The sequence below is a fragment of the Ambystoma mexicanum genome, chromosome 1q, assembly GCF_040938575.1.
Source record: "Ambystoma mexicanum isolate Mex_15411 chromosome 1q, UKY_AmexF1_1, whole genome shotgun sequence".
Lineage (NCBI taxonomy): Eukaryota > Metazoa > Chordata > Amphibia > Caudata > Ambystomatidae > Ambystoma > Ambystoma mexicanum.
This window is the reverse complement of record NC_090922.1, coordinates 1,501,859,223-1,501,885,717: the sequence shown is the minus strand read 5'-3', so window position 1 is coordinate 1,501,885,717 and position 26,495 is coordinate 1,501,859,223. Positions and strand designations below refer to the sequence as shown.

Genomic DNA, 26,495 nt, shown 5'->3' with positions numbered 1-26,495 from the left:
AGGGTGAAGTTTTGTCGAGTGACCCTTCTTGGAGGATTCCAGAAGGTCTGAGGCCTGCCATGGACGCGGCCTAGGACAAGGGTAGCTCAACGCCTGGATCCAAGCTGTTCAGGAGCTGCCCTGGATGTGGTTTACAGAATGTTTTCAAGGAGGACGAGCATTCGAGATGTCTCTACTGCCTTCATGAGGACAAGACGCACGTGGAGAAGGACTGTGCGTTCTGCAAGAACCTATCGGAACGGACCATGAGGGATCGTCGTTCTTGCCTCGCCAGCTGCCTGGAGAAGGGCCCAGCAGGTGAGAAGAAGAAAAGGTCAGAGCGGTCTTCTAAGTCCTCCTGTGGGCACCCTGGCGACGGGGGCCCAACTGAAGGCTAAGCACCGCGAGTCTGTGGGCACTGGGAGCGCCGAACGGTCGGGCTCTTCGGCTGCCAGGCAGGGCGCACCTTACCCGGCACCATCAACCACGAGCCAATGCTCTGGTTCGGGGAAGAGGAAATCAGAGAACCCGGGTAAGCTTCTGGAGAGGCCCCGGTCGATCTCGAAGGATTCAGCCGAGGGGGAGCGAGGCGGTGACCCTCCCCCCAAGGTGAAGGCTTCAAGCGCGCCCAAGGTGGTGAAGGCCTTGATTCACCCAGCTAAGGCCTCTATCGAAGGAGTCGCGGCGACCCTGGCGTAGCCTGTGGAGGCTACACCAGTGGAGGCGACCTCAGGGCCCAGAGTTTCCCTGCCACCGCGGAGGAAATCCTCTTTCCAGCCCATCGACAAGACACCCGTGAAGAACCCGGTGGAAAAAGGGGGGGGGCGGTGGCCATTACGGACACGGATTCAGCCTCTGAGGAGGAGCTGGTGGAGGCCGTGAAGAGCCTCAACGAGAGGTTCGAGAAGGTACGATCCCACGGGAGAGATCCCGAAGAGGTGGTCGAAGATAGCGACGGTGGCGCCGACGAGGCCCCTGAGGAAGAGTGGCCAGCCATCCCGTCGCAGCCATTGTCCGAGCCTCAGGACAACTCGGCAACCATTTTGATGGCGATCCAAACCTTATGCACGGAGATGAGGACGAGATTACCACGAACCCCGGCGGACGGTTCAGAACGGGCCCGGCGGGAAGCCCTCCGAACAAGCGGTGGAGAGTTCATCCCCCCACCCTTCATGCCCTCGCAGCCCGTGGAGCCTTCATCCCCCTCTCCGGATCCCAGGGATGACACGACGACGGGGACGGATGACGATGGTGGTGACGGGATGGACCTTCCATCACCACCCCCTTGGGCGTCCCCGCCCAATGAAATTAGCTCCTTTCACGACATGGGTCAAAGCTCTTCCAGCTTTGCCCCGAGGAACAGAAGAAGGAAGGTTTCCTCTATCAACGGCGAGAGGCCAAGAGAAAGACGTTCCTCGCGGTACCGTTACTCAACGATATCTGGGACGAGGGACTTGCGGTCCTGAAGAACCCATCCACGACACCTGCCAAGAGGGACCGGTACGAGAAGAAGTACCGGGTCCCCAACGCCGCCCCCTTGTGCCTTAGGGCTCAGCCAAAGCCGGATTCGGTCGTCTCAGCGGCGGCCAAGAAGAAGGCGGCGGGGGCGACAGCTTCAATCCTCCACTTCCCCACCTGACGGCGAGGGAAAGAAATTGGACGCCATGGGGCGACGGGTCATCTCGTTGGCGGCGATGACAATTAAAGCGGCCAACGCCTTAGCGATTGTGGCCCGTTACGACAGGGAGCTATGGTACAAGATAGCTCCCCTACTGGACTTCCTACCAGACGACAAGGGGGCGGAGGCCCTAGAGATTCTATAGGAAGGTGAGGAGGCGTCGGACCACGCCATAATGGTGGCAACGGACATTGCCGACACTGGGTTTCGCCAGTTAGGCAACGGTGTTTGCCTTCGACCACGAGGCTGGCTCAAGGCGACTGACTTCCATCAGGACGTGCAGACCAGGGTGTTGGACATGCTGTTTGACGGCAACAACCTGTTTGGGAAAACGGATGAGTCGCTGCAGGCCATCAAGTCCGACACAGAAACGGCCCGAGCCCTGGGAGTCCTTCAGCAACGACGGCCCTTTCGGAGCGCCGGAGGCAGACAAGGGGGCCTCCAAGGGATCAGGCGATGGTTCCTCTACTTAACGCCAGGCGGCCCACTCCTCGTTCCAGGAGGCCTACAGAGGTCGCGGCAAACAAGGAGGATCTTGTTGTCGTCGCCAAGGCCACCTCCAAGCAAGATTGAACCGGCCGTAGCATCGGGCCCCCACCGAAGCACCCCGGAGGGAGGCCGGCTGGCGAAGTTCGTCAGCGTGTGGGAGTCCATCTCCACCGACCGTTGGGTGCTGGATGCCCTGGCTCACGGGCACACACTCGAATTCCAAAAGAAGTGTCCCTGCATTCCTCCTGTGGCCAGGAAGGAAAAATCACATCCCTCAACTGCTGTTGAAGGTAAAGGCGATGCTCAAAGGTGCCATCGAGCTCGTCCCCAAGTGGCTCCAGAGTATACTCAAGATACTTCCTCGTCAGAAAGAAGACAGGTGGTTGGCGCCCCATCCTGGATCTACGTCGGTTGAACAAATACATCAAGGCACAGAAGTTCAGGATGGTCACTCTCCAGCACATGCTGGGACAGCTGGAGGAGGGCGACTTCCTATCGTCGTCAGACTTGGAGGATGCTTACTTCCCCATCCTAAAAGGCACCGAAAGTTCCTCAGATTCGTAGTTCAAGGACGCCACTACCAATTCAGAGCTCTGCCATTCGAATTGAAGTCGGCACCCAGGGTGTTCACCAAGTGCCTAGCACGAGTGGTGGCGCGGCTGCGCCCGCAGGGGATCCACATCTACCCCTACCTGGAAAACTGGCTCATCCGCGCATGGACAAGAGAACTCACCGTCGAGCACACAGCAAAGACCGTCCGCTTACTCACGGAGCTGGGTTACTCCATAAACTACCAGAAATCCCATCTGGTTCCGTCGCAGGCAGCACTGTTTCTGGGAGCGAAGCTCGATACAGTGGAACGATTGGCGTCTCAGTCGGAGGAAAGGACGAAGGCCATCTTAGGCAAAGTGCAGTGCCTGCCAGCCATGGTGTGGCCAGGATGAGATCCATCAAGTCCCTCCTCGGAATGATGTCCTCATGCATCTACCTAGTGCGCCTGTGCAGGCTACGGATGCCCCCTCTACAGGAGTTCCTCGACGCCCGCTGGATGCAAGCGGCGGGCAGCTTCAAAGACAAGATCCTGCTCAACGAGGTTTTGTTAGGGGGAATTCTCTGTTAAGGCTAATTTCCCAAACCTAGTGGGTCCCCACGCAGCGTTGCTGGATTTTTGGGGTTTATTGTTTTTCTCCTGCTAAGAGTGAGACTCTTTTTCTCCCACTCTTAGACATGATTTGAGGTGTTCCTTTGAATTTGTATGTGTTTTATGGGCTATGGGGTCCTTTACCCCATAGGGCTTCATGTGTTTTTGGTATGTGGGTTACACAGCACCCTCCGTGCAGTAACCCAGGGGTGTCGTAGCGACCCCCAAACATAGACTCCATACCCTGGGACTGACTACTGTCTCCCAGGGCATGTAAAGTCACCATTGGCTTTACTAGTCTTAAATTGTGAACAGAACCAGTACAAACCATCATATTGTGGACATACTGGTCGGGGCAATTCGATTGGCCCGGGGTCTGTTGTTCGAGGGGGCACTGTCCAGTCCCCCCCCCGACCGAGTTTTGGCTGGTGGCAGTGGATACTACTTTTTATGGTCGACCGTGAATATATTCCTATGGGATTTTCCCATTGTTCGAGGCTACCACTTTTTAATATAGCCTCGAACATACCGCTGGTTTATTAAATTAATATAAATTCACCGGTTGGTATTTTTTGCCGAAACTCCAAAATGGCGTTTGTGTTCGCTTCTGTGACTCCAACCCAAGTCGAGCCCTTTGTTCCACTTTTTGGCAGGCTTCTCCACAGAAGCCTCCAAAAGTGGTGCCACTCTGTCTGGGTACCACAGGAGGTGAGGGAGGGGGTTTAGGCACCCTGGACTGAGTTGCCTCGGCAACTCAAGTCGCACTCTTGTGTGATTGGCCCAGTGGTGAGCCGCCCGGCTCACCACTTAGCATGTTGTAGTGACAGCTAGATCTGATGAATGGGGGTTTTCTGCATAAAAGCAGGGCTTTGGTGACTGGGACTTCAGACGTCGCCACAGGACCAAAGAATCCGAAGAGGGAGAAGCTGAGCCGACCTGCAACGACGACACCACCGGTGGAGCCCTGCTGAACCGTCTCACCACTTTTCCCGACGACAGAGGAGATCTTCATTCCGAAGAGTCTTCTTCCTTTGACTGGTGGGGATAACCAGTTTGCCCGCCTTTTCGCCTTCCCGGATCATCTTGTGGCCGCCTTGCCTGTGCAAGCACCCCGGCAACCGGGATACCACATTTTCTCCAGCATGGGGTCTGGCATGGATTCACATGCTCATGAATATTCCCCGTCGTCAGGCCGGGAATCCTCGGTATAGAAAAAATCAGTATCAGTTTAGTTTCTGATCTGTCTTTCTCAGTAGTAACCAATCACTGGTCTCTGGGTCATACTGCCCCCAGCCAATGACTGCCCTCTCCCTAAGCCCCGCCCCTTGCAGCCATCCTCAGATTTTTACTGCACGTTCAAGTGTTGGGAGTCCTCGTGCTGTAGCTCTCGAGCTTTTGCTGCGTTTTCGCGCTTTTTTTCAGGAGATTTTCTCATTTTCTTTCGTTAAATAGAGCCTCAAGCTCCACCGTATCTACATCCGATCAACGGGGATCCGTTTCGGAGTTTTCTACGCCCCTCAAGGGTGAAGATTTCGTCGAGTTACGCTTTTGGAGGTTTCCAGAAGTTCCGAGGCCTACCCCGATCATGGCCCAGGAAAAAGGGAGCTCGACGCCCGGGAAGCTGTTCAGGACCTGCCCTGGATGCCAGCTTCAGAACGTTTTCAAGGAGGACGAGCATTCGTTATGCCTCTACTGTCTCCATGAGGACAAGGCGCACAAGGAAAAGGACTGCGCGTTTTGTGGGGACATGTCGGAGCGGGCCATGAAGGATCGCCACCTCCGTCTCGCCAACTGGCTGGAAGGGAAGAGCCCGTCAGGCGAGAAGAAGAAAAAGAAGTCTGAGCGGTTTTCTAAGTCCTGTGAGGGCGCCCCGGTGACGGGGGCCCAACAAAAGGCTAAGCACCGCGAGTCCGCGGGCACCGGGAGCGCCGAACGGTCGGGCTCCTTGGCTGCCAGACAGGGCACATCCTCCCCGGTGCCATCAACCACGAGCCAACGCTCTGGCTCGGGTAAGAGGAAGTCCGAGAACCTGGCAAAGCTTCTGGAGAGGCCCCGGTCGCTCTCGAAGATTCCGGCAGAGGGGGAGCAACTCTGACCCTCCCCCCAAGGCGAAGGCCCCAGGCGTACAGAAGGTGACGTTGGCCTTAATTCACCCTGCTAAGACCTCGATTGAGGATGTCGCCGCGGCCCTGGCTCAGCCTGTGGAGGCAACACCAGTGGAGGCGCCCTCGGGTACCAGAGTCTCCCTGCCACCGCGGAGGGAGTCGTCTTTCAGGCCCATCGAGAAGACCCCACGAAGTCCTCGTTGGAAAGGGTGGGGGAGGGGCTGGTGGCCATCGTAGATTGGACACAACCTCTGAAGAGGAGCTCATCCAAGTCGTGGGAGAGGCCCAGCCCATCGGGAGGGATCCCGACGAGGGCGACGACGAGAGCGACGGTGTCGCAGACGAGGCTCCTCAAGAGCCCTCGCTCCCGTCGTTTCCGGTGGCGCAGGACACCTCGGCCGCCATTTTGTCAGCCATCCAGTCCTTTTGCTCGGAGATAAGGACTAGGTTGCCCCTTCCCCCGACGGAGGTACCTGAGCCAGACCCGACGGGAGAACCGGAGCCAGGACCTTCGGGGAGCCCACCACTTAAGAGGAGGAGGACGCATTTTAGGCCTCCTCTCCCGCCTCTGCGGCCTTCTCTGCCTTCCCCCCGGTCCACTACCCACGGGGATGATACAGGCATGGACACGACTACGACGGGTACGGATGATGATGACGGGGCGACGACGGAACGTGTCCACCGTCGCCCCCTGCCCGGGCGTCCCCGCCCGACGAGATTGGATCCTTCCATGCTATGATTTCTATGGCATCCGAGCTCTTCCAGCTCTGCCCAAGAAGGAAGGGTTCCTTTACCAGCGGCGCCAGGCTAAAAGGAAGACGGTCCTCGCCGTACCGCTTCTTGATGGCATCTGGGATGAGGGGCTCACCCTCCTCAAGAACCCTGCCACGGCTCCTGCGAAGAGGGACCGGTACGAGAAGAAGTACTGGGTCCCCGATGCTGCCCCCTGGTGCCTTAGGGCGCAACCTACCCCGGATTCGGTCGTTTCGGCGGCGGCCAAGAAGAAAGCGGGGGGGGGGCATCGGCCTCGACTTCAACCTCCCCACCGGACGGCGAGGGTAGGAAGCTGGATGCGATGGGACGACGGGTCATCTCATCTGCAGTGACGACCATCAAGGCGGCCAACGGCCTGGCCATCGTAGCCAGCTACGACAGGGAGTTGTGGTTCAAGATCGCCCCTCTGTTGGACTTCCTTCCGGACGCCAAGAGGGCTGAGGCCCTGGAAATCTTACAGGAAGGTGAGATTGCCTCGTACCACACCATTACGGTGGCTACGGACTTCGCCGACACCGGTTTCCGTCAGTTGGGCAACGGCGTTTGCCTGAGACGACGAGGATGGCTCAAGGCGACGGATTTCCGCCAGGACGTACATACCAAGGTTTTGGACATGCCCTTCGATGGGAACAACCTTTTTGGCAAGGCGGTTGATGAGTCCCTTCAGGCGATCAAGACGGACACGGAGATGGCCTGTGCACTGGGTGTGCTCCAACAGCGACGGCCGTCCTTTCGGAGCTCCGGAGGCAGACAGGGTGCCTCCAAGGGAGCCGGCAGCAGCTCCTCTACATACCGTCAAGCGGCAAGATCTTCGTCACAGGAGGCGGCAAGTCAGGTGGATCCCGCCGTCGTCGCCAAGGTGGCCAAGGAGGCAAAGCGGCCTTCGAGCAAGATTGAACCGACCATCAGGTCGGGCCCCCGCCGAAGCACCCCGGTGGGAGGCCGGCTGACGAAGTTCATCGGTGTGTGGGAGTCCATCTCCACCGACCGTTGGGTGCTGGACGCCCCTGGCCCTGGGGCACGCCCTCGAGTTCCAGAAGAAGTGCCCCCGCATTCCTCTCGTGGCCAGGAAGGAAAATCACGTCCCTCAACTGCTGTTGGAAGTAAGGGCGATGCTCAGGAAAGGTGCCATCGAGCTTGTTCAAAAGAGGCTTCGGGGCTCCGGAGTTTACTCAAGATACTTCATCGTAAAGAAGAAGACAGGAGGATGGCGTCCCATCCTGGACCTGCGACGACTGAACTAATACATCAAGGCACAGAAGTTCTGGATGGTCACCCTCCAGCACGTGCTGGGACAGCTGGAGGAGGGCGATTTCCTGTCGTCGCTGGACTTGGAGGATGCATACTTCCACATCCCTATTCTAAAGAGACACCTAAAGTTCCTCACGTTCGTGGTCAAAGGGCGACACTACCAGTTCAAGGCCCTCCCGTTCGGATTAAAATCGGCGCCCAGGGTGTTCACCAAGTGCTTAGCACCGGTGGCGGCACGGCTGCGCCTGCAGGGGGATCCACGTCTACCCCTACCTGGACGACTGGCTCATACGGGCAAGGACAAGGGAGCTCGCCGTGGAACACACTGCAAAGACAGTCCAGCTGCTCACGGACCTGGGGTTCTCCATCAACTTTCCAAAATCCCACCTGGTCCCGTCGCAAGTCGCCCTGTTTCTGGGAGCACAGCTCGACACAGTGGCGCGGCGGGCCTCCCCCTCGGAGGAGAGGATAAGGACCATCCTGGGAAAGGTGCAACGTCTGCTGGCCACGGACGTGGCCAGAGTGAGGTCTATCAAGTCCCTCCTCGGAATGATGTCCTCCTGCATTTATCTGGTGCGCCACTGCAGACTTCGGATGCGGCCCTTGCAAGAATTCCTCGACGCCCACTGGATCCAGCCGACGGGCAGCTTCGAGGACAGGATCGCGCTCGACGAAGCGTTCCGTCAGGCGATACGATGGTGGGATATCCGCTCTCATCTGACGGCGGGAACAGGTTTCCTAGCCCCGGCCCACCAGGTGACGGTGACGACGGATGCCTCCCTGGAAGGTTGGGGAGTGCACACCGGGGGTCTCCACGCGAGAGGCCTTTGGCTCCCGGAGGAGAAGACACTCCACATCAACATCTTGGAGCTCTGTGCAGTGTTCTGGGCCCTCAGGTCCTTCCTTCCGTCCCTCAAGGGCAAGGTGGTGAGGATCTTCACCGACAACACCACCACGATGTTTTGCATTCGGAAGCAGGGCGGAACCAGATCCCCTGCCCTATCCAAGGAAGCCCAGCATCTGTGGCATTGGGCCGTCGCCCAAGGGATGTTTCTGGTACCCTTTCATCTGGCAGGGATAAAAAACACCATCGCCGACTCACTCAGCAGAGAGCTGCGCTCGTGCCACGAGTGGGTACTGCGCCAGGATCAAGTGGACCGACTCTTCCGACGATGGGGCGAACCCCAGATCGATCTCTTCGCGACGGCGGCGAACTCCAAGTGTCCGAGGTTCGCCAGCAGGTTTCCCCACCCGAGGAGCATGGGCGATGCTTTCTCGTTCCCCTGGGACGGCCTGTTCCTTTATGCGTTCTCGCCGTTGCCGTTGCTTCTCCGGCTCGTCAACCAGCTCAAGAGGTCCCGGTGCAGAATGATCCTCGTCGCACCAGCGTGGCCGAGGCAGATCTGGTTCCCGGACCTTCTGGACTTGTCAGCGTCCACACCAGTCAAGCTGCCGACAGACGCGGATCTTCTCTCCAGAGAAGGAGGCGCCATTCTCCATCACGACCCACAGTCGCTGAACATGCAGGCCTGGCTACTGCAGCACTAGAGTTTGGAGGATATGACATCCCGGCCGACTGCAGATAGGTTTTTGCGAAGGCCAGGGCATCCTCAACATCCAAGTGCTACGGAAACAAATGGAAGAGGTTTTCTGTCTGGTGCCGTGCACAGAAGATTAACCATCTGCGGATTACGGCCCCTCAAGTATTGCCGTACCTATTGTCTTTGGCCAAGGCTGGCCTATCTCATGCTTCCATCAAGGTACATCTGGCTGCCGTCTCACGTTACACCACAACTACAGGACGGTCGTCCTTGTGGTCTCATCGACTGGTGAAGGAATTTATGAAAGGACTGTTCCGATCATTCCCGCCGGTGAAGGCCCCTGCCCCGGCGTGGGAGCTCAATGTGGTGCTAACTAGGCTCATGGGGCCCCATTCGAGCCTGTGCATTCAGTGCCGTTGAAGTTTCTGTCGTGGAAGACAGCATTCCTCGTGGCCATCACCTCCGCACGACGAGTGGGAGAGATCCTGGCCCTGTCTTGCAAGCCTCCATACTTGACTTTTCACGACATGAGGGTGGTGCTGAGGACGCACCCCTCCTTCATGCCCAAGGTGCCGTCGGACTTCCACCTCAACGAGCCCTTGGTGTTGCCAGTTTTCTTCCCGTCTCCTTCGTCGCCGGCTGAGAGGACTCTGTACTTGCTGGATGTAGCTAGAGCACTGAAGTTCTACGTGGATCGCACAAAGAGTTTTCGGAAGACATCACAGCTGTTTGTGAACTTTGGACCTGTGAATCAAGGGAAGGCTCTCTCGAAGACTTCCATTTCCAGATGGCTCTCCGGCTGCATCATGCACTGTCACCGGTTGGCAAACCGACCGTTGCCAGGCTGTCCGAGGGCCCATTCGACCAGAGCGATCGCTGCTACTACGGCGTTCCTGTCTGGTGTGCCCCTGCTCGACATCTGCAGGGCTGCTACGTGGAGGTCGACGCACACCTTCACGAGATTCTACTGCATCGACCGGGATTCCAGGGAGGAGTCCAGAGTCGGCCAGGCATTGCTGTGCAACCTGTTCGCCTAAGGTGAGCCTGGTGAGGAGGTAAGAGTTGCTTAATGTTGAGTTGTTGTATTGCTTGATGTTGAGCCTTTTGCCACCTCCCGTGGTTATGCATGTGTATACCGCTATGTATTCTTATATTCATGAGCATGTGAATCCATGCCAGACCCCATGCTGGAGAAGGAACAAGTTACCTACCTGTAACTGTTGTTCTCCAGCATGGGTCTGGCATGGATTCACATGCGAACCCTTCCGCCTACCCCTCTACGGCTCTTTACTTGGTCATACTGCCACTTCACGTGCTACCAAATCTGAGGCTGGCTGCCAGGGGCGGGGCTTAAGGAGAGGGCAGTCATTGGCTGGGGGCAGTATGACCCAGAGACCAGTGATTGGTTACTACTGAGAAAGACAGATCAGAAACGAAACTGATACTGATTTTTTCTATACCGAGGATTCCCGGCCTGACGGGGAATATTCATGAGCATGTGGATCCATGCCAGACCCATGCTGGAGAACAACAGTTACAGGTAAGCAACTTGTTCCTTCTCCACTACCGCGAATAAAAGGGTAGTACTTTTTAACTGGAGAACTCCGCGGCTGGTTTCTTCCCTGGCAGTGCAACGACCTTCAGCCTTCCTCCACGTCGAGATCATCTCTTCCTCTGGACGACGCCGCAACTTGCACCTGCTGCCAGGAACAACTGCCCCCGCTGGAGGATCCTCTCCACTTTAAAGGTACTGTGTCCGCCTGGCCTCCCTCGCAACGGTCTGTGTGGGGTGATTCTTAAAGCCTCAACTTACCACTTGGGTTGGCCCTAGGCTGGCTAACTGAACTTTTCTAAACTGAACTGATTCCTTCCTGAACTATCTGCAAGACTCTCCAAGCCTTTTAAACTGTGTGATCTTGGGCGCATTGGTGTTCTACTCTCTCCAAGAGGGAGCCTGGCCTCTGAACTTTTTGCTCACAAGCCGACTTTGACTTTCCTGCCTTGCCGAGTGCTTCTGAAGGATTGTATTGTGTGCTGTTCCTAATTTCTGCTTTTTCCCTCCCTTTTTCTTAAACTTATTGGAGTGCCATCTTTAGTTAAGTGCTCACCTCTGTCTGGAAATAAGTGGTAACTAAGACTTGTCTAATAAGGAATAAGGGATGTATACATATTAATAGTGACTGTGTTTTTGAACTTACTTATAATAATAGTGCTAGAGTGTTTCTAAGTGTGTCTTTAAATAAATAATTATATACTTGATACCAAAGCTCTGGTCAGTGTTTGCTTGTGCTACTGTATTTTGGTACCTATCTTGGATACTCTATATACTGTCTAACTCTTCTTGAGAGAAGTCTGGCTGCTCAGCCACAGCTACCAGGTAAATCTGGGTGGTACAGACTGCTACCAATTGGGTTTACTGCCAACACCTGTAGTCTTAAACCTTTTGCAGTGGTCCCTAAGGGAACTGCACAGGTTTCTGCCTAACAGGTTTTCCGTCGGGCGATTCAGTGGTGGGGCACCCGTGCACACCTCACGGCGGGCACGGACTTCCAGACCCCGGCTCATCAGGAGACAGTGATGATGGACGCATCCTTGGAGGGATGGGGGCCCCACACCGGAGATCTCCACACAAGAGGCCTTTGGCTCCCGGAAGAGAGGTCTCTCCACCTCAACATCTTGGAGCTCTGCGCCGTGTTCTGGGCGTTCAAGTCGTTCCACCCGTCCCTCAAGGGCATGGTCGTGAGGATCTTCACCGACAACACCACCACAATGTTCTACATCCGGAAGCAGGGTGGCACCAGATCCCCAGCCCTATCCAAGGAGGCCCAGGATCTGTGGCACTGGGCCGTCACCCAGGGGATGTTTCTGGTTCCCTTCCATCTGGCAGGAATAAAAAAAACACCATCGCCGACTCGCTCAGCAGGGAGCTGCGCTCGTGCCACGAGTGGGAACTACGCCAGGATCAAGTGGATCGGCTCTTCCAACAATGGGGCAAACCCCAGATCAACCTATTTGTGACGGCGACGAACTCCAAGTGCCACAGGTTCGCCAGCAGGTTTCCCCAGCCGAGGAGCATGGGCGACGCTTTCTCGTTCCCCTGGGACGGCCTGTTCCTGGATGCGTTTCCTCCGTTGTTGCTGCTGCTTCGACTCATCAGCCAGCTCAAGAGGTTCCAGTGCAGGATGATCCTCATCGCACCGGCGTGGCCGAGACAGATCTGGTTCCCGGACCGTCTGGACCTCTCAGCGTCCCCACCAGTCAAGCTGTCAACGGACACAGATCTTCTCTCCAGAGAGGGAGGCGTCATTCTTCATTACGACCCGGAGTCTCTGAACTTGCAGGCCTGGCTCCTGCAGCACTAGAGTTTGGAGGGTACGATATCCCAGCTGACTGCAGAGAGGTTCTTGCAAAGGCCAGGGCGTCCTCAACTCTTGAGTGCTACGGACATAAGTGGAAGAGGTTCTCTGTCTGGTGCCGTGCACAGAAGATCAACCCTCTACGGATTACTCATCTCAATTGCTACCATACCTACTGTTGCTGGCCAAAGCTGGACTAGCTCATGCTTCCATCAAGATACATCTGGCAGTGAACTCCCGATACACCAGAACTACAGGACGGCCGTCCTTGTGGTCTCATCGACTGGTGAAGGAATTTATGAAGGGACTGTTCCGATCGTTCCCGCCGGTGAAGGCTCCAGCCCCGGCGTGGGAGCTCAACGTGGTGCTGACCAGGCTCATGGGGCCGCCATTCGAGCCCTTGCATTCGGCTCCGTTGAAGTTCCTGTCATGGAAGACAGCGTTCCTTGTGGCTATCACCGCCGCACGGCACGTAAGAGATATTCAGGCCCTATCCTGCAAGCCTCCATACTTGACTTTTCACGATACGAGGGTGGTGCTGAGGACGCACCCGTCTTTCATGCCCAAGGTGCCGTCCGACTTCCATCTTAACGAGCCCTTGGTGTTGCCAGTTTTCTTTCCATCGCCTTCGTCGCCGGCCGAGAGGACTTTGCACTCGCTGGATGTAGCTAGAGCGCTTAAGTTCTACGTGGCCCGAACGAAGAGTTTTCGGAAGACATCACAGCTGTTTGTGAATTTTGGACCTGTGAACCAAGAGAAGGCTCTCTCAAAGGCTTCCATTTCCAGATGGCTTTCCGGCTGCATCATGCACTGTCATCGGTTGGCCAACCGACGGTGCCCGGCCGTCCGAGAGCCCATTCGACCAGAGCGATCGCTGCTACTACGGCGTTCTTGTCTGGTGTGCCCCTGCTGGACATCTGCAGGGCTGCTACGTGGAGGTCGACGCACACCTTCACAAGATTCTACTGCGTCGACCGGGATGCCAGGGAGGAGTCCAGAGTTGGCCAAGCAGTCCTGCGCAACCTGTTCACCTGAAGGTGGGCCTGGTGAGGAGGTAAGAGTTGCTTAGTGTTGAGTTTATGTAATGCTTAATGTTGAGCCTTTTGCCACCTCCCATGGCTGTGCACGTGTACTGCTATGTATTCTTATATTCATGAAGAAGTTACTTACCTGTAACTGTTGTTCTCCAGCATGGATCGGGCATGGATTCACATGCGAACCCTCCCTCCTTCCCCTCTGCGGCTCTTCACTTGGTCATACTGCCACTTTACGTGCTACCAAATCTGAAGATGGCTGCCAGAGGAGGGGCTTAGGTAGTGGGCAGTCATTGGCTGGGGGCAGTATGACCCAGAGACCATTGATTGGTTATTAGTAGAAAGACAGTTCAGAAACGAAACTGAAACTGATTTTTTCTTTACCGAGGATTTCCAGCCTGACAACGGGGAATATTCATGAGCATGTGAATCCATGCCAGACCCATGCTGGAGAACAACAGTTACAGGTAAGTAACTTGTTCCTTATATAGCAGTACAATGTGCTTCAGATGACAGTACAAAGTGGCCTAGTGGTGACGAAAAGCATTATTTGTAAACGAAATGGCATAAAATTGAAACAGCTATTTCTTTCCTAGTACTATCATTCTAATGATTCCGTATGTTATTTGAGTTCCAAACACACAGGGATTTGTGAGCCATTCTGCCTGTTATTCTTGGTTTAAAAAATGGGTATTTGTGAGTAGAATGGTGCAGAAATCAGTGTTTGCTTTGGTGCCCAAAGTTAACAAATAACCCACGCACCCTCATTGAGGAATAGTTGGAATATAAAGGTAGTACTTTACTTACTTTTTTATTTGCGAAAAGACCATGTTTCTTCGGATATGTCGTTTGCAGTGTAGATGCTGTTGCTTCCCAGGAGAGAAGTGTTCACTACGATTGAGAAAAAAAAAATTATTCACTTTGTGTGTTTAAAGCAGTGATGATACTGTACATGTTAATTGTGCATCATTTGTCAGAGTATTCTCCTTTCGTGTTGCAACACAGTGCGTGTGTGCATTTCACTTCACTATGTGCTGTCTTTGTATGTTTTTTGTAGTATGCTACTTGCAAGTCCTTCAGAAATGAGAACAATTTTAAGGTTATGAAAATGCGTTGTTTTTTTTTTAAAGCTATTTTATCTATAGGAGAGAGGTTTGTAAGCGATAGGACATTATAGTAGATGGGAACACATTTTCTACTTTCAAATTATAAGTACGATGCCGACAAATCGGGAGACCCTCAGAGGGAGATGTCACCACAGCAATCGGGAGCGCTTATTTTTCCCATACGATCGCATTGCAAGTAGCATTACTGTAGGCCATACATAGTACACAACTGAGACATTTTGTAATGTAAACTCGAGTTTCCCGCTAAATAGGCATGCCTGTAAAGTATGTATAAGTTATGCGGGAGACAATAAGAGGTAGTGCTGTTTGCCAATGAAAAATCGGACATCTTGCACTTAAAATGGGAAGCGTTGGTATGTATTGCCTATGCAGATTTAGCGGCATTCATTTGTTTAAATGAAATCATAAGGTTTGCACATCTTCTCTGATTAAAATATGCATACCTGTACTCTATACTCATGCATGTGCGCATGCATGGAGGTGTACGTAGAAATCCGCGACACTTGCACAGTCATTTCTGAGGTAGGTGCTTTGCAACGATATGCGACTTCAATTTAGAGTCATTGATAGTAAATTTGAAGTGCTCAATGTTGCTGACAGAGTTAGATTTTGCTATGTTTCATGTGATTGGTGGATGGTTGTGTGACTGCTTAGTTGTGTCCAATGAGGGACTGGATTTGCGACTGACGTGGAAAGGGTAGAAGGACTGGGTAAGAGTTACTTGCCGCATGTAGACGATGCTTGTCTGCGGGTAGAGCTTGTCACATACAGGTTTCTACAGCAAATCCAGCATGGGAAGGGGACTGTAGGCATTAGCCAATCAGATGTTCACATTGTTCTTTTGTGTCGAAAGACAGTGCGTATACTGAAGATGGCAGAGGTGGAGAGGTTCAGGCTTTTGGTGCTTGGAGATATTTTTGTCCATGGCTTACAGCACTATGCTGAGAGTAGGCATGTGGCACACCATTTCGATGTGAGAGGAATGGAGGTGGTGTGGAGTGCTGAGGCTGATGTTGCGCCAATTCTGCAAGTTTGCAGATAAATGCGTACTATGACCTTTGCTCATGTGGTACTGTTGCACTACGGTGCTAGCCATTTCGGGTACGTGAGTTCACGTACTTTGTTGGAAGATTTAAGAGAGTTGGTTCAAGCACTCATGAACATCTATCCAACTGCGAAAGTAATTTTTTCCGGTTTACTCCCTAGAGGAAAATGGGACAACAGTTCTGTTGTCTGTCCAGATCAAAGTATTGGAAGGTGTAACATCAATCGCGGCATGCTTGCTTTCATGTTACGAGCTGGTATGTTTTTCTGTAGCCATGACAACATTGATCCCAGTAATACGGATTATTTTACAGCAGATGGTGTTGCACTGTCTTCTTTGGGAAATTCCATGTTCTTTTGGAATGTACGGCTTGCTTTAGAGAAGGTTCTGTAATGGTTGTAGGAGGAAAGTAAGAACGATTTTTTTTTAAAAAAACACAAAATAACATGTGTCTGTAAGACATCTGCCCAAAAATTAAAAAAAGGCTCTTTTCAGAGCCCACCTTCAAGGGGAAAAGGGGATTATTACTTAGTTGTACAGTCGTCACGCTGTGATCCTGTACTTGTCCGCGGACATGGCGGTAGTTAGCAGGCAGCGCATATTACCAACGGGGATTCTGGGGTGGAGACGCATGCAAATGAGAATGAGCGCAACTAGGGATTGGTCAATACAGTTCAGTAGGTGTGTTCTGAACGGAGAGATTTAGTGAGACCGTCCTCTCCCTGACAGAAGACTACTCAGCTATGGCTCTGTGTGCTCGAAAACAGATTATCTGGATTTTGGGAGACTCATGGATACATTGGTTGAAGGTGCATGCAGAAAGTTGCCATCTATCTACAGATCTTGGATTGCCTCATGCGGAAGTGCACTGGCATGGCGTGCGTGGAATGAGATGGCTGGACTTGGTACCTCTCTGTGTTACTTTACTGACAGAGCGTCATCCTGATATATTTATCATTCATTGCGGAGGAAACAGTTTAGGCCACGTCTCTGGAATTTCTTTGCAATTTGCAATGAAGGAAGGACTTGCGCAGATCATGGACATGTTCCCCCCAATTGCCACATACTTTTTTCCCGTATTGCACAAAGACAAATATGGCTGCGTTCTTCTGCATTTGGTCCACAAATGGAGAAAGCGAGACGCAATGTGAATAAGGCTGATTGTGCTTTTCTAAGAGATGTTGGCATGTCCTCATTCCACAATGAGAACATTTTGTTTCGGAGCGCTTTCATTTTTTGCCGAGATGGCGTCCATCTCACATATGCTGGCAACCACATTTTTCTTCACAATGTACAAAATGCATCGCGCCCTTTTTTGGAATCACACTAACCTATTTGCCATTCCGTTTTTCTCAATGTACAGTTTTTGAAGCAGACGCAACACCACCAAAGACTCTTTTCAGAGCCACCACTTACTCGCAGCGTACAGTCCATTGGTTTTACTTTGCGTGCACCCTCCATTTCTGTGTCCTACGACTGTCCGCTGACTTTTTCAAAAATGCGCGGGGGCCTACAGCGGTCACTTGCCAGTTTTACTGTTAAACTGAGAAAGGCGGCTCTGAAGAGAGCCATTTTTTAAAAATTGTTATTGGTTTCCACTTTCCTGCTATTGGGCACACACCACACTAGGAGAGGAGGGCAAAGGAGGGTAAGGAAGGGACACCAACCACGGGGATAAGAAGGGGCAGGTGGAGAGAGAAAGCTATAGGGTGATCTTTACTTTGGTAGGAAGCAGTTATTCTGATGCTCAGTGACCGTAGCCTCAAAAGCACTTCGAAAACTCTCCCCCCTGCAGAGTACTGCATCACAATACATACACACTATTGTTACCTTTGAAAGAAAAGGGTCCATAGCATTTCGAATGGCTTGTGAGGCAGCTGGAGGGAGGCGCTCTCCCACAGGAGTGTCTCTTGTGATGAGAGGATCGGACACGGAGGATGCTGTGGAGGAACTTAATCTACTATGTTCTTCACATGGCACCACCTTGCGATCGTCTGCACTGTGGAACGAAGTTAGGTGGCGCTTCATGGTACCAAAGCTGTACACACCAGGTCTCCCGCGACTCAGCACCAACTGGCACTGGTTACACCTGACCCGGTTGCACATGCTTTTGGTACGTTCCCACAAACAGAAAACAACCGCCACACCCATGACTCCCGGCGAGTGCTTGTAGTGCGCAGTTCCTCCAACTCATTCTCTCTTTCCTCCTCTTCCTCGAGCTCTACATCCTCACCCGTATATCCCTCTGCAGGCCCTTTGGGAGGTGGTGGTGGTGGAGGGTTTGGGGGTGTTGCTGAGGCTAATGAAGCGACAGTAGCCATGGATGCCATAACAATTAGTTTTCCTATTGGTCACTACAGCAGTAAAGGCAGCACAACTCAATCTGCCAATAGCCAGAAGCCCAATGAAGATGCCCTTGGGGGTGTGGCCATTTATAGGGGTGGAGGGATGCGCCTCATCACCATCTTCATCACTGAAGTGTTCCAAAACTTTTACACACCATGTCCACAGGTAATATAGTGTCTGCGATATGTGAAATGATATTTTTATACTGTACAATAATTTGCCTTGTGTGGAAGTTCTTTTGTACTGTTGCGGAAGCACACAAACTGTGCAAATATTAGTCCACACGCTCAGCGTGGGTGCGGTCACATGATGACGTCCTGAACACATCCGCGACAGAAATGGGTGTCCGCTGGACAGCAAATGCAGACTAACAAACGTGCGCATGCGCGCCAGCGTCCTACGGACAGTGTTTGGGTTCTCAAACTAATTCAAAGTGTGACACAAGTCAGACGGCAAGTTAGGGACAGGCGCGATGTTCGCTGTACTTATGGGTGTACTGCGCATGTGCGTACAAGATATGCTCACTGTACGGACCGGTCCAGTGTCCTTAGGACAACTCCATTTTGTTTGACTACAAACATGCCGGTCACCGCGCCTGTTCTACGGACAGTACCATCTTGGCTGCGGACGATACGGACAGGTATAGTGTCCTTAACACACTCCCATTTTGCTCATTTACAGACATCCCGGACACCTGGTGTGTTCTACGAACATGTTTTATGTCGTTTGTAAGCAGTACGGCGAGGTATAATGTCCTTAGGACGCTGCTTTCTGTTTCTTTACGCACAACATGCACAGATGGTGCGGTCAAACATCAATTCCATCTTATTTGACATTAGTACGGGTAGGTGTACTGCCATTACAACATCCACATTCCATTCCTTACGGATAGGTCGAACAGGCACGCTGTGGGCGAACATTTTAAGTCTTTTTATAAAAAAAAATGTAATTACTCAAACTCTTTAACTACAACTACTATACAAAAACATTCCAAACACGCACAAACACTTCATTCCAAAGAAATACCGGGGGAAGCAGATACTGACACAAATATAGGGGAATTAGGATTCAACACAGGCTGGTTATGAGGGGAAGATTTGTGAGGGGAAGAAAGGATGGATGTTTCGTCAAAACGTCTTTTCGTCTTGAAGGTTTGGGGATGGTTCACTAGGGAATGGAGAAGGGGGGCAGGTACAGATGGGACAGAACGTACTTTTCCTCTCACACAGTCCTACACAAATTCCCTTAACCTTTTAAAATTCTCATTCAGTGTCTCCATTTTCAGTTCAATCCTTTTCAGCCTGTCTTCTTCTGTGTTGTTTGTTGCCCTTTCTTTTTTTCTTTCCTAGTCTGTAAAAAATAATTATATATCTATTAAATGCCCATAAAATACTGGCCATTACTTTGCATGCGCAGAGTGCTGTGTACCATTGTTATCGCTCTCTTCCGACATTTCCCCACTCTTCCAACCACTCCAAAGTACTCGTCATTTCTATGTCAAAACAACAGAAAGGCATGATTATTTCTGCACCACATGCCAAAAAAAGTACGCACACATATAAAAAAATGATCTTCACTTACTATTTTGATGTTATTTCCCTTTGTCCTGCGTGCGTCCACTGTCGGTCTAGGCTGCCGAGTTTCTGTGAAGTAATTACGATGGAGGCATCCTTTTTTTTTTATGGTACCATCTATTTCATTCTACATGGTTATTAAATGCGTCGTTTCCATTTCACACGTTTAGGTTTCCATATTTATTTATTAATCCTTATGTCTTTGTGTCCTTTTTCTGCGTTGAACATTTTGGTGTAAGAGAATAGTACATTTTCAGATATCCCCTGCCTCTTTGGTTACTGTTGACCTCGTCCGCCCCGTCCGCAAACAGGCGCTCAGTCTGTCCCTTTCTGATATCCATAGGGAGGGGGTTTTGTATGTTGTGTTACATGTTTATCAAGTACGTCCATTATACTACATATCTCCCAAAATCACATGATGACAGTGTGTATCCGGCACATCAACTTCATTAGCACAATGTTATGGTTAAGTTGCCCTACCAAAAACCTGTGCACTTCACTAAAAAAACTTTCCCACCCCCCCCATTATAGTTCAAATTAAAACCGAATAACCCCTGAAATTCGCCAGTGATGGTAAACTAAGCCACCATACCTGCCATCACCACTGTGCACTGCTAACACTAACACCCAGAAAATGAAAGATGGCATCACAAATGTCATTTATGACATCACTGACGACATCACATGTTTAGCCCCTTTGTTTTTGTACACTGCCATACATATATATGTCCATTCATAAAGAAATACTTTGTTAAAGGGATGTTACACTTCACATTGAAACCAAAAAACACTGCACATTCCCCAATTATGGTAAGCTAAGCAACCACAACTCGCACCACCAACGTGCATTGCTAAGCCTAACACCCAGGACATCAAAGATGACATCACAAATGTTGACCGGAAATCTCGCAGTGTGGATACCCCCTCGGGGAAGAACCGCCACAGGCAGCAATGGATTCGGTTTTTCTCCCGCTCCTCAGCCTCCTCTTCAGGTTCAGGTGGCAACACCACCGAAAAACCTGCAAAATTAGGGTTTTATGCGCTTGCACGAGACCCCGGTGGGAGGACGCATCGCGTTTCATTGGGAGGCATGGCAGACCATCACCGAAGACAGATGGGTCTTGTCAGTCGCTCTGGCGGGCTTCCGCTTAACCCTACCCCACCCTTCAACCCTCCCTTTCAGCTGTTGGGCTCGCCCTCCCTGTATTTTCGCTGGAACAAGATCGACTGCAGAGTGTACCTGACCGGGGACTGGATGGCAGATCTGTTAGCCACGTGTCAGATGTTTGCGCAGTCAGAGAGCATGTCGGCCTGGTGGTTCCAGAGGCTTCTGGGCCTCATGGCCTTGTGCGTGTTGGCTCTTCCGTGTTGGCTCTTCCTCTTGCTCGTCTCAAGATGAGACGGACCCAGACGGACCCAGATGGCTCTTCGGAGTTCTTGGCGTCAGGCTGTGGACCCGGATTCCAAGCTGATAATGATTCCGGCTTCCATGTGATCTTTCAGCAACCTGTCGGTGGGTGCGGGGTTTCAGGACCCAGTCCCTACGGTGTCAATCACGACGGACTCCTCCCTCCTGGGGTGGGGTGCGACGTTAGATCCTCTTCAGGTCTCGGATCTCTGGTCGCCTCAGGACAAGCTCCACCACATAAATCATTTAGAGCTTCTGGTGATCTTCCTAGCACTCGGGGCGTTCAGACAGGTCATAGCCAACAAGGTGGTCCGCCTACGCACGGACAGTGTGGTGTCGATGTATTACATCAACAAACAAGGGGGAACCAAGTCTCCTCCTCTCATGGACCTGTCTATCCAGATTTGGGAGTGGGCTGTGCTTCATGGTGTTTGGCTGCTGGCTGTGCGCATCCCGGGCCAGCTGATTGTCACAGCGGATGCTCTCAGCTGGCGAACAGTGGTCAGATACGGTGGGAGTTGAAGGCGGAGGTCCTCTCATGCATTTTCTTGCGTTGGGGCACACTGGAGGTGGACTTCTTCGCTACGGTGGTAAACAAGAAGCTTCCTCAGTATGCCTCCAGAGGGGGGCTGGGAGCCTCCTCTCTGGGGGATGCACTTGAGATTCCATGGCACAACATGAGAACTTACGCCTTCCCGCCTCTGCCTCTAGTCCAAGCAATTTGGAAGCTGAAGAACTCAGTGAACTGTTCCCTTCTGCTCATACCTCCGTGGTGGCCGGCCAGGTTTTGGTTCTCAGAACTTCAACACCTGTCGGTGTATCCGCCGATCAGGTTACCAGTGACCCCCGATCTTCTTTATCAGGGGCAACAGCAGATGTGGCACCCCTCCCCACAATCGCTCAGCTTGACGGCATGGTGCCTGAGTTCAAGTCTTTAGAACATCTTAACTTGTCTGCGGATAACATGTGTATTATCCAGGCGGCCAGGAAACCCTCGACTAGATCCCAATACAGATGTAAATGGCTCAGGTTCTGTCATTGCTGTTTGGAGAAACAGTTGGACCCAAGGGGGGGGGGCTACGATTGACACGGTGCTGTCCTTCGTATCCTTCCTAGCAGAGTCGGGTGTTAACGTTCTGTCATGCAGAACTTACCTTTCAGCGGTCTCTGCTTATCTTTCTACAGACCAATGTTCTTACTCTCTGGGTAATCCAGTGGTTGAGGCATTTTGCAGGCTTGACACGCCTCTACCCTCCAATTCGTAGCCCGCACCAGCCGTGGGATCTAAATATAGTCCTGACGGCTTTGTGCCACAAGCCTTTTGAACCAATGGCCACGGTGGACCTCAAGTACCTATCCTGGAAAGTGTCCTTTTTGATCGCCGTTACGTCAGCGAGGCGGGTGGGTGAGCTTCCATGCCTTGTAGGTGGAGCATCCCTTTTTAGTCTTTCACAAGGATAAAGTAGACCTACGGACGAATCCTGCTTTCCTGCCGAAGGTGGTAACTGAATTCCATCTGAATCAGTCGTTCTCCCTGCCGGTCTTTTTTCTGAACCCTAACTCAGAGGTTGAAAGGGTTCTGCATTGTCTTAATGTCAGAAGGGCTCTTAAATTCTATCTGGACAGAACTTCCGAGATTAGGAGTTCTTCTCAACTGTTTGTGACTTTTGGTAACCCTCAGGGTAAGCAGGCATCTAAGGCGACTATTTCTCGGTGGATCGCCGCCTGCATTACGGAGTCTTTCACCGTCCAAGGGCTGAAACCTCCTAAGGGTATTCATGCACACCTGGTGCGGGGCAAGGCAGCCGCGGTTGCTTTTCAGAAATATGTCCTCTGGGAGTCCATCGCTAGGTCAGCTACTTGGGCCTTTTTCAGTAAGGGGTATTTCCATCCACCCGTAGTTCCTGTAAGGAGTGCTTGGGAATCTCCCATAAGTATGGAGGAAAGGAGACGGGACGTAGGAATATAACCAGGTTACTCACCGTAGTGACCACCTTACTCCTAGTCCATAGTCCCCTTTTCTCCATACGCTCGCCGTCCCCTCTAATAAGGTTCTTCTGTTATTGCTAATAGGTCTCTGACCTGGCGATAGAAAAGGACTGATGGGCAATGCATGGGGCGGAGCCAAGGAGGGCGGGGTTACGGCCCCGCGTAAGAAAGGGAGGAAGGACACATTTTTGAAAACATTTTTTGGATGCTTTTTACAAAGTGCACCGGTCCCGTCCCACAGGACGGAGAGATGTCCCATAAGTATGGAGGAAAGGGGACTATGGACTAGGAGTAAGGTGGTCACTACAGTGAGTAACCTGGTTATTCATCTGCCTTTGGGGTTCGGTCCCGGATTCGGACACAGTCTTCTCTGCACTGCCCCTGTATTTCTTGACTGTTCCAAGCAAACGCTTGGAAAAGGAAGGTCTCTACATTTTCTCGCAGCAGCTGATTTAAACTCCCACCTCCCTGCTGGAAAATGTCTTGGACCAATCACTTTCTTCAGGAACACTGTACTGCGCATTATTTGTCACGCTCATTACAGTCCTCTTCCTCGACTCTGTACATGTTGTTTTACCAGGTGGAAAATGTTCATGAGGTCTGTCAGCAGCTTTTACAGGATGTGGATAGCGTTTGTCACAATATGCCTTTAAGACATGGCGGATAGACTGGGTATCCCTAAAAGGAAAGTGGGGATCCCTTGTCTCATCTGATGCCTGCCCATCCCTCTGAGGTCGCCAACCCTCATGCCTCGCCTCATTTGATCCTCCCTCTCATTGTGATCTCAGTGTCCGAATCAGGTAGCGACTGCTGTCCCCTGGCCAATTGAGGAGAGGTTACCTCTGGCAAAAGAGACATCAAATTCATCACATTTGTTTCCCCGATTCCTCAAAATGCCAGTCTATTGTCATTTTCACGACACTAGGTGGCATAGTGATATGTGAACAAGTGAGGGCCTGGGGCACCGTTCTCACTCACTGGTAATGATGGCACGGATGATTTGTACCTGGACAGAGCAAAATCTAATGACCCTGACACCAGCCTATCCGCTAGGGAAAAGGAATAGGCACGCAGATCTCCTCTGTTTATTTTATGTTTATTTAATTTGTTTTTACATATGTATAGTGCATTAAGCCCATGGGCATCAAGGCGTTGGAGCAAGGTACATACATGTGCTTAGGTAGTCGAAAACGCTTAAAGTGGATACATAAACTTGTTAAATAGGTATATATGGTGATATGTTGGCGTTGCAGGTGGTTGGGTAATCAAGAGTTTATGTGCGGCCTCTGGGTTGCAAGTCTGAGGTAAAGAGCCAGGTTTTCAGGTGTTTACAGAAAGCCCAATATGAATGCTCTGATCTTAGAGGCAGTGGTAGAGCATTCCATTTCTGTGCCGTAAAGACTGGGATACTACGACCTCCTGATCTTTACAATTGGAATCCTGGGGCGCAGAGGCGATGTGTGTAGACTGAACGAGTAGGTCTTGTTGACTGTGTGATATTAAATTTGCAGGACCGATGTCTCGGCGCAGTGTTGGCGATACATTTGTATGTGATGGCCAGTGTTTTGAAAAGTATGCGTTCGTGGAGGGGCAGCCAGTTCTCCTTCTTTCTGGCTGCAGAGACATGGGCCCTCATTACATGTTTGCCGGTCCTGAATCAACAGTGCTGGTAAAACCGTACTGGCACCGTTTTCCAGACTGGCAAACTAAGAGTTGTGCAGGCGGGTGCCGTACCGCCCACCCGGCAGGTCTGAGATGCAGGTCTGAGATGCACGCAAACACCAGCACCATTACGACATGGTGCCAGTGTTTCCTCTGTCCCCATTCCTGTGGAGTCCCATTGGACTCCAGGGGAATGGGTATTAACAGAATTACCGGCGCCGTATTTACCGGACCACTGAGGTTGTAATGCCCCGGTAAATCCGACAAGTCAGGCGACAGTAACTGACTACGGGTCTGGCGGCAGCCTGCCGGTTTTACCGGCACGGTTACCGCCGGACTCGTGATGAGGGCCATTGTCTTTTTTTTTGTACGTTTGTCGTTATTCTGTATGATCTGCAACTTGTTGATGTTGCGGGAACTTGTACCAGCAAATAAGGAGTTGCAATAATCAAGTCTGTAGCCGATAAGAGATCTGGCAATGGAGGCGTAACTGACCTTGGAAAGGCAGGGCCTGCAGACATTAATTTACTTCATGGTATAAGCTGCTGAAGATGTGATGGCATTTACCTGTTTTGATAACGAAAAATTTGAGTCAAGGTATACCCCGAGGGTCTTGACTTGTTGTGAGACTGGGATGGGGAAGCCATCGATGAATGATTTGTAGGCTCTGTCAAGCTTATTTAGCAGGGTTTGTGAGCCAATATGGAGTAGCTCTGTCTTTTCCTCATTGAGGCACAGTGAGTGACTTGCCATCCATGCTTGGATGGTTTGGTAAATGGCTCCCAATAATTTGGAGTTACAGCTATAGTCTCCTGACATGGGTAGAAGGATCTGGGTATCGTCTGCATAGTTTGTGTATAAGGTACCTTTAGCGTCAAGAAGATGAAGGGTCTTCATCTTTACGTGAGGTTGTCCTGCTTCTTTCAGTGTTTCATGAGATTACACACCATTGGGGGACTTTAGTGAGGCATCTGTTTATCTCAAAAGAGGACAAACAAGTTCCCAATGTTTGCTCGAGACTCCAGTTAGAAGTAAGATGGAAGAGGCACATTCTGGCTCTGCAGTGGCTATATAGATTATAGCGTGCGCTCCTGTCATTTACCTTCTTCTGTGGGTGGTGTTCAATATGGCGACAATATTGAGACAATGCAGAGTATATTCTACTGGCTGTTTATTTGGCAATCGGCCAACCAATGTTTCTACTGAAGTCGCCGTTCCCACTTTTCTGTCTGGCTCGATCTGCCTTCTTTGTGGGAAACAGCAGTGTGCATAGAAGCGTCCAGGTGCCTGGCCTTTCTGAAGGTCTTTCTGCAACACTAGGGGCTTTTTCCTACTGGTCTGATTATAGGGGGTTCTATGCTAGGGCCTGTGACCTTTTCTGTAACCTCTATTTTGTTTGGCGATGTGGCCTCACCTTGAGTACTGTTCTCTTTGAAGTGACAGTGGACTGCTGAGTATAGTTTCTAGTAGTGATTTATTTGGGGAGGGATTAGGTGAAAGAGGCACGCTTCTCAGAACAAACACCCCCGAGCTTGTGGTGCTGTGAAGAGATCTTTGGGTGATCAGCAAAATCAATCAAAGTTTAATTTGCCTCAAGACATTTTCCTTCCTTTATTTTTCCTGAATGCTGGAAGGCATGGAATGGATGTTGTAAGGGTCATAAATCAATGTTCTTTTTGTCACTTTTGGGCTATCAACAGAGGATAAACAGCCCTGTTGACGCTGAGCAGGCAGTTGAGGCTGGCAATGCCAATGGATGGTAATGTATGGAATATGCAGAGCACATGGGCCTCTCCTATTACTACTTGGTTAATGGAGTGCTTGTAAGGTCTACATTGATACTGCGTTGCAGAGGGTGCAATAGATGGTAATGGCTAATTACTTGCCAGTATCGTTCCCAATCTTCCTTGTCAGTGCCCTTGATCCCCCCCTCTCGGCCCCTTGGTTGCCCTTGCAGAAGTGATGGCGTGTTATTGAATGTATTCATCTGGTAAGT

At 51.6% G+C, this 26,495-nt stretch overlaps 1 protein-coding gene across 2 annotated transcripts in view; it reads left to right on the top strand.

Annotated features, from left to right (window-relative positions):
- Positions 1 to 26,495, top strand: part of IPO13 (importin 13) — an 848,611-nt gene that overhangs the window by 662,427 nt on the left and 159,689 nt on the right. The gene's annotated exons all lie outside the window — the stretch shown is intronic.